Consider the following 14,305-nt stretch of genomic DNA (forward strand, 5'->3'; position numbering starts at 1 on the left):
ACTTCCCTAGTCTCCAACAGCAGTGCCAACTGAGTCAAACCCCCCAAACTGAGGCATGGTGCCAGAAATGCTTACCCCAACTGCAAGATGACACTTGCAAGTGAATGTTCTCCCATTGCCACTGAAATAGCTGCACGGAGGCCAATGTCCCTTCTCCAAGTCGCCCTTTATTTACTAGTGCACTGTACACTGTCTCTGGCCAGCCAGACCTGAGCCTGTCCTCAACTGAGGAGATTCTAATCTCCTGGTTATATTGGTCAGCTAAGGCTTTCCTGATTGGCCCATGTTAACAACCTCAACCAAGAACCTCATAAGTAACCAGGTCAACCTGGTCTCAATCACTATATCTGCTCCTGAACCAGAAGCTCAGGGTTCAAGTCTCACTCCAGGCCTTGATGACCAAAGGAGGTGTCTTCATTATGGAGCGCAACTGGTTGTATATCAGATTGTAAATCCATCCGACATTCACCTCTGATAAAATGAAAGAGACCTCTAGTCAGCAAGCTTCAGAAGGTAACTGTACTACTTTGCCAAGCACAGCCAGGGACCGATACAAAGTTTATGTATACCAATGTCCTAAAGAGAGAGTGCGAGACCAGTTTTGTCAAATGATCTGTTACTGTGCTGTACATTAGATGAAATTCTACATTGGAGCAGAATGCTTCAAAATTACTTGGTGTCAAGCACTTTGTGACATTCTGAGGTCTTCTTTTTAATGTTATTGTGTAGACTGATGTCATATTTAGTTATCATCAAAACACAACATTTTATAGCATAGAAGGAGGCAATTCAGCCCATTGTGTCCATGCCTGCCAAAAGAGAATTATTCAATCAAGTACCATCTTCTAGCTTGAGCCCCATAGCCCTGTAGGTTACTTCACTTCAGATTTTTAAAATTATTTTTTGCTCCTAATTCTTCTTCTGAATCTCTTTTGTGTGTAGTGTTTAGTGTTTTATTATGTGAGTCTGTTTAACCATTGATGCCCATTGTACTTGATTGGTTAAATGTAGGTATGGACTTGGCAGAAAGTAAACACATTGTATAAGTTATTGGAAGCTACAGTTGTAATCATGGAGCAAATATTTTAAAATACTGTCATAAACCCTGCCAAATGCACTGAATCTAACATTATCGCTGCACACTCTAAGATATAAAGTACAGAACACAACAACAATGAGAAATATGGAGAAAATTTTCAACTAACTGGCATCTACACCTCTCATTTCGCTGCTGGAAAATTCACTCATGCCAGACAATCAAGGGATTCTGGCGTTAAATATATAATTATTTGAATCATAGAATTCTACAGCATAGAGAAAGGTCTTTCAACCCACCTAATCCATGCCAGTCAAAAATAACCATCTGATTATTCTTATTCAATTTTCCAGCACTTGGCCCATATGCATGCCTTGGCATTACAAGTGAATGTCTAAATAACTCTTAAATGTTATGAAGATTCCTGTTTCCACCATCCCTACAGGCAGTGAGATTCAGAGTCCCACCACCCTCTGAGTTAAAATGTTTTTCCTCCCATTCCCTTTAAACCTCATGTCCCTTGCCTTAAATCTATGCTCCCGGTCATTGATCCCTGCATCAAAGGGAAATGTTCCTCCCTGTCCATCCTGTCTATGCCCCTCATAGCTTTACACATCTCAGTCATGTACCGCCTCAGTCTACTCTGCTCCACGGAAAATAACCCCAGTCTAACCAAATTCTCTTCAGAGCCAAATCCCTCCAGTCCAAGGCAACATCTCGCAAAATCTCCTTTGGACCTTGTCCAGTGCAATCACATCCCTCCTTAATTCCATAATTGCACAAATCACTTCAGCTGTGGTGTAATTGAATTTTTGTGCAGTTTGAGCAAACTTTCCTGCTCTTAAACCCTATGCCTCAACTAACAACGGCAATTATTCCAAATAGAGATAGTAGGAACTGCCGACGCTGGAGAATCTGAGATAGCAACATATACATCTGGATGAACACAGCAGGCTAAGCAGCATCAGAGGAGCAGGAAAGCTGACATTTCTGGTCTGGGCCCTTCATTAGAAATGGGGGAGGGGAAGGGGATTCAGAAATAAATAGAGAGAAACGGGGAGGCGGATGGAAGATGGATAAAGGGGCAGATAGGTGGAGAGGAGACAGACAGGTCAAGGAGGCGGGGATGAAACCAGTAAAGGTGAGTGTAAGTGGGGGTTAGGGTGGGGATTGGTCAGTTCAGGGTGGATGGACAGATCAAGGAGGCAGGGATGAGGCTGGAAAGTAGAAGGTGGGGGTGGAGGTTGATGTGGGAGGAGTGGATAGGTGAGGTGCTGTTCCTGCAACCCTTAAGTGGCATCGCTATGGCACTAGAGGAGGTCCAGCATGGACATGTCATCCAAGGAATGGGAGGGAGAGTTGAAGTGGTTCACAGTCGTTTGTCGTGAACCGAGTGTAGTTGTTCCACAAAGTGGTCTCTAATCCTCCACTTGGCTTCCCCAATGTAGGGGAGGCCATATCGGGAACAGCGGATACAGTATACCATGTTAGCAGATGTGCAGGTGAACACCTGTTTGATGTGGAAGTTTTTCTTGTGGCCTGGGATGGGGGTGAAGGGGGGGAGGTGTAGGGGCAGGTGTAGCACCTCCTGTGGTTGCAAGGAAACGTGCTGGGATGGTACAACTGGTGGGGAGTGTGGAGCGGGCAAGGGAGTCATGGAGAGAGTAGTCCATCCGGAAGGCAGATAAGGTGGGGAGGGAAAAATGTCTTTGGTGGTGGGTCAGATTGCAAATGGTGGAAGTCCCGGAGGATGATGCGTTGGATCAGGAGATTGGTAGGGTGGTACCTGAGAATGAGGGGGATTCTGTTTTGGTTGTTGTTGCAGAGAGATTATGTGAGGGATGAGTTGTGGGAAACACAAGAGATGTGCTCGATGGTGTTTTCAAACACTGTGGAGGGGACGTTGCAGTCCTTGAAAAACGAGGGCACCTGGGATGACTGGGAGTGGAATGCCTCATCTCGGAAGCAGATGCAGTGGAGGGAAAGGAATTGGGGATAGGGGATTGCATTCATGCAGGGAGGTGGGTGAGAGGAGGTGTATTCTACATAGCTTTGGGAGTCGGCAGGCTTGAAATGGATATTGGTTTCCAGGTGGTTGCCAGAGATGGAAATGGAGAGGTCCAGAAATGAGAGACAGGTATTGGAGATGGTCCAGGTGAACTTAAGGTTGGGGTGGAAGGTGTTGGTGAAGTGAATGAACTGTTCAAGCTCCTCATGGGAGCATGAGGCGGTACCAATGCAGTCATCAATGTAACTGAGGAAGATGTGGGGTTTAGGACCAGTGTATCTTCGGAAGAGGGATTGTTCCATGCATTCTACAAAGAGGCAGGCCTAGATTGGGCCCATATGTGTACCCATGGCCACCCCCTTTGTCGGAAGTGGGAGGAGGGGGCAGTTGATCATGACCCTACCCCCAACCACCAAAACATCATCTCCCAGACCATCCACAGCCTCATCACTTCAGGTGACCTTCCACCCACAACCTCATTGTTCCCCAACACTACACCACCCGTTTCTATCTCCTTCCCTAATCCACAAACCTAACTGCTCTAGTCGACCCATTGTCTCCGCCTGCTCCTGCCCCACCAAACTTATCTCCACCTATCTCGACTCCTAAAGGCCCTCTGCTTTTTCCTGTCCCACAGGCCCGACGAGTCCCCCTCCACTGACTCCCTTATCCACTTAGCTGAACTCAGCATCACCCTCAACAACTGCTTTTTCAATTCCTCCCATTTCCTACAGACAAAGGGGGTGGCCATGCGTACCCAAATGGGCACAATCTAGGCCTACCTCTTTGAAGGATACATGGAACAATCCCTCTTCCGAAGATACACTGGCCCCATCTCCCACCTCTTCCTCCGTTACATTGATGACAGTATTGGCACCGCCTCATGCTCCTACGAGGAGCTTGAACAGTTCATCCACTTCACTAACACTTTCCACCCCAACCTTAAGTTCACCTGGACTATCTCCGACACCTCTCTGTCCTTCTCTGGCAACCACCTGGAAACCAATATGCATTTCAAGCCTACCGACTCCCACAGCTACCTAGAATACACCACCTCTCACCCACTTTCCTGCAAAAATGCCATCCCCAATTCCTTTGCCTACGCTGCATCTGCTCCTGAGATGAGGCATTCCACTCCTGGACATTCCAGGTGTCCTCATTTTTCAAGGACTGCAACTTCCCCTCCACAGTGGTTGAAAACACCATCAACTGCGTCTCTCGCATTTCCCGCAACTCATCTTTCATACTACCTCCCCGCAATAACAACCAAAACAGAATCCCCCTCGTCCTCACGTACCACCCCACCAACCTCCAGATCCAACGCATCATCCTCTGACACTTCCGCCATCTGCAATCTGACCCACCACCAAAGACATTATTCCCTCCCCACCCTTATCTGCCTTCTGAAGGGACTACTCTTTCCTTGCCTCCCTTGTCTGCTCCACACTCCCCTCCAACCACCACACCGGGCACTTTCCCCTGCAAACGCAGGAAGTGCTACACCTGCCTCTACATCTCACCCCCATCCCAGGCCCCAAGAAACCCTTCCACATCAAACAGATGTTCACCTGCACATCTGTCAACATGGCATACTGTATCCACCTCTCCCGATGTAGCCTCCTCAACATTGGGGAAACCAAGCAGAGGCTTGGAGACCACTTTGTGAACACCTACGCTCGGTTCACGACAAATGACTACACTTCCAGTCGCGAACAACTTCAACTCCCCCCCCCTCCAACTCGTTGGACAACATGTCCATCCTGGGCCTCCTGCAATGATGCCACCTGAAGGTTGCAGGAACAGCACCTCATATTTCACTTGGGAACCCTGCAGCCCAATGGTATCAAGGTGGATTTCACAAGCTTCAAAATCTCCCCACCTCATCCCAAAACCAGCCCAGCTCGTCCCTGCCTCTCTAACATGTATGTCCTTTCTCCCACCTATCCACTCCTCCCACCTCAAACCCCACCCCCAACTCCTACCTCCCAGCCTCATCCCTGCCTCTTTGACCTGTCTGTCTTCCTTGGACTGACCAATGCCCACCCTAACTCTCCACCTACACTCACCTTTACTGGGTCCATCCACACCTCCTTGATTTGTTAGTTTCCTCTCCACTATCTGCTCCTTTATTCATCTTCCATCTGCCTCCCCGTTTCTCTCTATTTATTTCAGAATCCCCTTCCCCTTCCCCATTTCTGAAGAAGGGACCAGACCCTAAACTTTAGTTTTCCGACTCCTCTGATGCTGCTTGGCCTGCTGTGTTCATCTGGCTCTGCAAATTGTTATCTCAAGTACTCCATCTGCCTTCTTAAACACTTTACTCACATGTCCTGATACTTTATTTACCACACCAACAAATTTTGTACCATCTGGAAACTTATTGATCAACCCTATTACATTCAAGTCGAAATCAATTACATATAGTACAGACAGCAAAGGCTCCAACACTAATTCCTGTGGAACCCTAGTGGACACAGGCTTCCAGTGACAAAAACACCCCTCAACCATCACACTCTGCTTCATGCCACTCAGCCAACTCTGGATCTACTTAACCAATTTTCCTTGGACCCAATGAGTTCTTACCTTTGCTATCAGTCTCCTATGTGAACTTATCAAAAGCCTTGCTGAGGTCCAAGTAGATAATGTTGAATGCATTGCCCTTATCTGTGCTTCTGGTCACCACTTTGAAAAATTCAGACATGACAGCTCCTTAACAAAACCCTGATGACTGTTTGACTAATCCTTGCTTCTCAAATTAACTCTGTCCCTCAGAATTGCATTTTCCCTGTTTCCTTCTTGATTGTGTCCCTCTGCCATGACACAGATTTACCCCAAAATATCTGCTCCCAGTTCACTTTGACCAAATCATACCTGATTTTACTAAAATTGTCCTTTCTTCAGTTTAGAAATCTGATTTGATAACTTGTCAATAGCTAATCTTGAATCTAACAGAGTTATGAATATTGTCTACAAAATGCTCCCACACTGATAATTTTATTTATTCAGTCACAGGATGAGGGCATTGTTGGCTAGTGCAGCATTTACTGCCTTTTCCTTATCGCCCAGAGAACAGTTCATCGTCAACCACGTTGCTATTGGCCTGGTGTCACACATAGGCCAGACCAGGTAAGGATGGCAGTTTCTTTCCCTAAAGGACATTTGTGAACAGATGGGTTTTTCTTGATAATTGATTCATGATCACCATTAGACTCTTAATTCTAAATTTTTAATCAAATTCAAATTCAAATTCTACCATTTGCCATGGCAAGATTCAAAACTGTCCCCAGAATGTTACCTGGGACACTGGATTAACAGTCCAGTGACAATACCACTCGGCCATCACCTACCCTACTTTACCCACTTTCCAAACTTTGTTCCTAAAATTGAGTCTGAATGGGGATGGACAATTAGATAAAGCAGTGATCTGAAAGGATGTGATGCTTGTATATTATTTCAGGGCAGAAGGCTCTTGAATATTCAAGAAGCTTACAGACAGTGTTTCTACTTTTGAAATATTTTGATACAGAAAGTACTCCTGACAAATATTCTGGACCACATAAAAGCAAAATGATTGAATGTTGTAGATTCCAACAGAGATGTCAAAGAAATAGCAAGTCCAGGAAATTATGTGGAACAGTGTTGCAGCAAATGGCTTCCATCTTAAATTTGGCACACTATCCAAAAAGCTAATTCTTATCCAATTAATTGACAAGACTAATTTTTTTTAAGCTAGGGAATGTCTTTGCAATGACTAGGATGATTAAACCAAGACCCTGCCTGATCTCTCAAGTAGATGTAAATTATCCCATGACACTATTTCATGTTTCTTGGTCATTCTAATCAACCTGTTCACAGATGTCATGACATGACTTTGGAGTAGGTGGGACGTGTAAAAGTGACCTTCTGGAGAGTCCAGACCAGATATAGACAGATGGTAAGTCCCAATTGTGTGTCCTGCATGTTGGGGTGACTTTCATGAAGACTTAGACTGCACCATTTCCTTGCCAAATCAACAAATTAGCAACTAGTGCAGGAGTGCTTGATAGCTTCTCTTCACGTGGTGTACTGATTATAAGATTGGGTGTACTTCAGTGAAAGGTATGCTTCAATTGAACTAGCATCCATTTTTCGAAGAGTTTGAAAAAGTTGGAATGTCAAGAAGCTATAACATTGTATTTTGTTGGGCCTGTTAAACTCCATCTTTGAAACCCAAACCACACAACCAATCCAAAAAACAAAATCCTTGATTCGAACCTGTTTGCTATGACTTATATATTCTTGGTAAAGAAAGTGTTTAGCTGACTATTGGCTGAGAGCAAAAGAGCAGCACTAATTGGATAGCCTTTCGAAGTACCAAACAAATACTGATGGGCTGAATAGCCATTTTTGCTTTGTGACCCTTTGACTTGTGTACATGAGCTTCTCACATGATGCTGTTGTGTCTTGCTAAAAATAATGCAGTTTGTAAACTAAGAGATGTCATCAAACCGATCAGCTGTCATAGTCCCTGGCTGACTCTGATTGCTATAAATGTCACAATGGTTATGAAACGAAAACACTAATTTCATTAATCAACAGCAGATTCCCTTCACTCCCATCCCCTTCTTAAGCAATTACCTTTACCTTTGACATTCAGCTTTGAAAACTATGGGTTTAGATATTCTGGAACAGGAACAAGACAGTTTAGTTGAACTATACTTTGCCAGAGGTCAGGTAAAAATATCTTTTCCCCTTGGACCAAACAACTTATAAATATCAGCAGAAGTGTTTGGTCCTTGGACTTACAAAGGCAGAGTTATCTTCACCTCACTAGAAAGCCTCAGTATTTGGAATTCTTCTTCATTCAGTTTAATCTAGACGGGGCACTGAGTCACTGCCTGTCCCTCGGAAAATGACCTGTTTATTTCAACTTTTTGTTTCCTGTCTGACAACCCAGTTCTTCATCCATGGCGGTACGCTATCCCCATTCACTTTAATTTTACATGCTAATCTGTAAAGTGGGACCTTATCAAAAGCCTTCTAAAAACTCAGATAAACCATTATTGTTTAAATGGTCAAACACTGCAGCATGCTGCTGTGCAGAGGGACCTGGGTGTCCTCGTACATGAATCAAAAAAGTTGGTTTGCGGTGCAGCAGACAATTAAGGAGGCAAATGGAATATTGTCCTTCATTGCTAGAGGGATGGGGTTTCAAAATAGGGAGGTTATACTGCAGTTAGATAGGGGGCTGGGGAAGCCATATCTGGAGTACTGCATGCAGGTTTGATATTCCTACCTTGTGAAAGGATGTACTGGCATTGTGAAGGGTGCAGAGGACGTTCACTGGGTTGATTCCAAAATTGAGAGGGTTGACTTATGAGGAGAGATTGTTTAGATTGGGGATATGCACATTGGAATTTAGAAGAACGAGTGGGGATCTTATAGAAACATATAAAATTATGAAGGGAATAAGTAACATAGAAACAGAGTTCACACCGGAAGGTGAAACTAGAACTTGAGGGCATAGTCTCAAAATAAGGAGGAGCAGATTTAGAACTGAGATGAGGAGGAACTTCTTCACTGAAAGGGTTGTCAATCTGTGAAATTCCCTGCCCAGTGAGGCAGTTGAAGCTACCTTATTGAATGTTTTTAAGGCAAAGATAGTTAGATAGATCTTTGAAGAGTCATGGATTTGATGGTTATGGTGAACGGGTGCATAAATGGAGCTGGGTCCACAAAACGATCATGCCATGATTTTATTGATTGGTGGAGTAGGCTCACTGAGCCAGATGGCCTATCCTTGCTCCTATTTCTTATGTTCTTATCCACCCACTCCCCCATATCAACTGTATTAGCTAATGCTTGAAAAGCTTCAGTAGATTTATCAAGTCTGATTTCCCTTTTGTAAATCCATGCTCTGAGCAATCCTGTCACTGTTTTTCCAAGTGCTTTAATCTGCTAGTATATCTTTTATAATGGACGCTAGCATTTTCCTCCTAATGATATTAGGTTAGTCTGTCAATAATTCCTTGTTTTCTCTCTACCACCTTTTTTAAATAGTGGGGTTACACTAGCTATCAATCCATAGGAACTGTTCCAGTTGACTACTAATACATCCACTATTTCTAGGACTATTTCTTTAAGTACTCTGTGATGTAGATTAACAATGTATGGGGATTTCTTGTTCTTTACACTATAAATTTCCCCACACCATTTCCCGGTCAGTACTGGTTTCCTTCAGTTTCTCACTCTCACTAGACATAGACTCCTCAACATTTTTTGGTCATTATTTGTGTCTTCCCCTGTGCACCGATGTATGTAATTAATTGGTGTGCCACATCTTTGTTCCTCATCATAATACCTCTGTTTCTCCCTTTAACTGCACCTATATTTGTCCAATCTTTATCTCTTTGCCTAATTGCAGTACTGGTTGTCTGAGGCCCTTAACTTGTCCTTTATTGGCCATTCGAGGGTTTCACTTCATAGGAAGTAGGGTTGACTATGTATCCTCCTGCCCACAATTTCATTCTGGCGGAGGTGGTAAGGTAGTAGGAATCAGGTATACTTGCATCCTAGCAGTGTTCTCTGAAAGCTGCATGAGCACTGTGAGGACGCGTGCGCGCACACACACACACACACACACACACACACATGGAAACACGATCACACATGGACCTCAGATATCTGGGCAGAATAAAAAACAAAATTAAAGAAAATATAGCACCCTACCATACTAAATGCTCCTCCTGCCTTGCCATCAGCAAGAGCACAAGATTTTGTCCTTGATTTGTATTCTCTGAATTATAGGACTATTGCTAATATCAGGGGTGATTTGATTGAAGTGCTTAAAGGATTTAATTGGGTAAATACACAGCAAGTGGAAGTTTTTGTGTATTTACTTGATGACCATTTGAGATACCTTGTGTTATTTGCCACCTCTCCCAGTACGTGAAATGGGATGAGGGTTGTTGAGGTAGTTTGCTGCCGTCAATCCTCTTTTGTCCTTTCTTTGTCATGGGACTGTGGAGTAATTAGTGATAGAGGATATAATGGCACAGAGTATCCACCATAGAGAAAAGGCCCTGTTCTTAAAATAACAAGAATGTTTTATGGCATGATAGCATGTCTAATTAATTACATTTGGTCATGCATAATCATTAGGACCTCTAGGAGTTAGTATAGATATATATGTTCCATCCAAAAGCTAAAGTATAACTCTATCTCCATTCACAGATGTGTGAGCTATCAGTAGGATGGCTAGAACCAGGAGAACAAGAACATTAACCCCTTTGGAACTATTAATTCAAATGAGAGTTGTTGGAGGGGGAGTGGAACAAAAGTCAAGGATGCAATCTTAAAATTCAATCTTGTTCATTTAGAATCAAAATCAGGAAATAGATTTTGATATTAAGGGTAATAGAAGTGTAAAACTCTAAGCTTATAAAGGCTGGGTCTGCTGCTGGGGAGTCAGTTGGAACATCCAAAGCTGAAACAGATTTTTGTTACATTAGTATAAACAGAGATATGGGGCAAAGATGGAAAATAGAGCTGAGATACTGTTTAGCCATAATCTGATTGAATGATAGAGAGCGTCCCAGAGGCTTGTAATTAGATCGTGCCAGGGTTGTTGATACAAGATCATCCTTACTCTAGCCTCTGCACATTATATTAACGATCAACTATGTACACTATACACAGAATACAGAGCATCTCTGAAACCCTACACACTCCGATCTCTGTCCTATGTGATTTGATCATGGGATAGATCTTTACACACATGTGCAACAGCTATTATCAGAGTGAAAGTACAGTTTACTCCTGAGATAGCAAGAACTGCACATGCTGGAATCAGAGTTGACACAGTATGGACCTGGAGGAACACAGCAGGTCAGGCAGCAGCAGAGTAACAGGAAAGTCAACATTTCAGGTTGGGACTCTTCATTAGAACTGGGGAGGGGAATGGGGGCTGAAAAATAAGTAGAGGGAGGAGGGGTAGGGCAGGGAGAAGGTAGGTGGAATGGTCACCCTCCCACCAACCTTCCCAAGCCCCAACCATCCTCCCTCTTGCCTCCTTGACCTGACACAACGTGTCCACCTTCCTCCCGACCTATCCACCCCACCCTTCCCATTGACCAATCCCCATTATTCCCTACCTGCATCCACCTATCACCATTCCACTTACCTTCCCCCAGGTCCACCCACTCCCTCTATTTATTTCCCAGCTCCCTACTCCTCCCCAGTTTTGATGAAGGGTCCCGACACCAAACATTGATTTCCCTGTTCCTCAGTTGCTGCCTGACCTGCTGTGTTCCTCCAACTCCATACTGAATCACTTCCTGCTGTCTTCATGTTCCAGAGGACACTGTGCTTTTACATATGTTAGGAATTTTCAAATGGGAGATGCCAATTTTTTTTCCCGAACATAAACCAAATCAAATTATGAACAGTGAAAACGGCATACTTCACTGAGAGTTAAAAACCAGTCAATGTCTCACTTGGAAGGAGTGTCAAAAATCTTACATGACCAGAAAAGAGGAGATATTGGACAGATATTGCACTTCCTGCATTTGCATGCAAAGGGACTGTGGGAAGGGTGAGGATGGCACTGAGGTGGGGTCAGAGGAGTGGACAAAGGTGTTATGGTGGGAATGGTTCCTTCTTAATGCTGAAAGGGGAGGGCAGGGACAATATATTTGGTACCGGCTTACTGCGCACAGCAGAAATGGTGGAGGATGATCCCTTGAATGTGAACCACTATTATTGGCCTCATTTCTTTAGAGAGCAGAGCATGTTGAGGAGAAGTCTGAATTATTTCCTTAAAATCACAAAGGGTTGTGATGGGATACATGTGGAGATGTTTCCTTTTGTGAGGGAGACCAGAACTTGAGGACCATGAATATAATGATGTCACCAAAAAATACAAAAGAGAATTCAGAGAGACACCTTTATCCAGAGAGTGGTGAGAATTTGGAATGTGAAATTACAGGGAATAATTGAGAAGAACTTAAATACTTTTAATGAGAAACTGGTAACTTCTGGAGGGAAAAGACAATTGAGGGATATTCAGATAATGTGAGAAGACATAGGGAGGAAGAGGCTTATGTGAAGCATAAATATTCTCAGAGAACAGTTCAGTTGTGTTATGAACATACAATAAATAAACTTAAAAAATTAGCCAAAATCATATTCAATGTAAGTGATCTCTTGGATTGTCGCTTCAGCTCAGTATCACTGCCAAGTAGTGTTTAATATTCGCAGAAGAAATAAAAGTTCAAATTCAAGATATAAACTTTGTCAGCAACAGATTTCATGTAACTCAGGGATGGATATTATAATCTTTTTTCTAAACTCTTACAGCATCAGTACTCTAGTTTGTAAATAAGAAATACTAAATTATGCAAAAAGCACAAACTAAATGCAAATTGAAGTGAAAATTTAATACATCTCTTCAATAATCACGAAAACTTCCTTCAGATAAAGATTTTTTAAAGATTCAGGCATAATAAATTTTCAAACCATAATTTAATTGGCAAAATATTAAAAATAGTTAACTAATGTGATGTCATTTGAGAAGGTGGTGTTGAGCTACCTTCTTGAACTGCTGCAGTCCACATTGTAGTTTGACTCAGAATGCTGTTAAGGAGGGAGTTCCAGGATTGTGACCCTGTGACAATGAAGTAATGGAATGTAGTTCCAACTGAAGATGTTGTGTGATTTAGACAGTAAACTTGCAGTTGGTGCTATTCCTATGCAACTGTCGCCCTTATCCTTCAAGGTGTTTATGGTAATAGGTTTGAAAGATGTCAAAGGAACCTTGGTGAACTGCTGCAGTCCATCTTGCCAGCAATGGAGGGAGTGAATGGTGATGGGTTTGAGGCACCAGCCAAGTGGCCTTGACAGTGTTGAGCTTCTTGTTTTGTTGCAGCTACACAATATTGTACATTTACTGTCAAATATGCTACCTTAACACACATTCTGGAAATAATGTTATTCTGTATCATCAATCTAAAGTGACTCGTTCTCCTTGACAAAAATGAAACAATTAGACAGAATAATTCAACCCATTTGAATAAATAAGATTTGTTTTATAAAGATATTTTAAATGACAATATCAAACCCTCTCTTTTTCTCCATCTGCTGTCAGCTGTGGCTTACTGTGTAGTGACAATGGGAACTGCAGATGCTGGAGAATCCAAGATAATAAAGTGTGAAGCTGGGTGAACACAGCAGGCCAAGCAGCATCTCAGGAGCACAAAAGCTGACATTTCGGGCCTAGACCCTTCATCAGAGAGGGGGATGGGGTGAGGGTTCTGGAATAAATAGGGAGAGGGGGGAGGCGGACCGAAGATGGAGAGAAAAGAAGATAGGTGGAGAGGAGAGTATAGGTGGGGAGGTAGGGAGGGGATAGGTCAGTCCAGGCAAGACGGACAGGTCAAGGAGGTGGGATGACGTTAGTAGGTAGGAAATGGAGGTGCGGCTCGGGGTGGGAGGAAGGGATGGGTGAGAGGAAGAACAGGTTAGGGAGGCAGAGACAGGCTGGGCTGGTTTTGGGATGCAGTTGGGGGAGGGGAAGAGCTGGGCTGGTTGTGTGGTGCAGTCGGGGGAGGGGACGAACTGGGCTGGCTTTGGGATGCGGTGGTGGAAGGGGAGATTATGAAGCTGGTGAAGTCCACATTGATACCATTGGACTGCAGGGTTCCCAAGTGGAATATGAGTTGCTGTTCCTGCAACCTTCGGGTGGCATCCTTGTGGCACTGCAGGAGGCCCATGATGGACATGTCATCTAAAGAATGGGAGGGGGAGTGGAAATGGTTCGCGACTGGGAGGTGCAGTTGTTTATTGCGAACTGAGCGGAGGTGTTCTGCAAAGCGGTCCCCAAGCCTCCGCTTGGTTTCCCCAATGTAGAGGAAGCCACGCCGGGTACAATGGATACAGTATACCACATTGACAGATGTGCAGGTGAACCTATGCTTAAAATGGAAAGTCATCTTGGGGCCTGGGATAGGGGTGAGGGAGGAGGTGTGGTGGCAAGTGTAGCATTTCCTGCGGTTGCAGGGGAAGGTGCTGGGTGTGGTAGGGTTGGAGGGCAGTGTGGAGCGAACAAGGGAGTCACGGAGAGAGTGGTGTCTCCGGAAAGCAGACAAGGGTGGGGATGGAAAAATGCCTTGGGCGGTGGGGTCGGATTGTAGATGGCGGAAGTGTCGGAGGATGATGTGTTGTATACAACCCGACCACACAACCAGCCCAGCTCTTCCCCTCCCCCCACTGCATCCCAAAACCAG

The sequence above is a fragment of the Stegostoma tigrinum genome, chromosome 5 (genome assembly GCF_030684315.1).
Source record: "Stegostoma tigrinum isolate sSteTig4 chromosome 5, sSteTig4.hap1, whole genome shotgun sequence".
Lineage (NCBI taxonomy): Eukaryota > Metazoa > Chordata > Chondrichthyes > Orectolobiformes > Stegostomatidae > Stegostoma > Stegostoma tigrinum.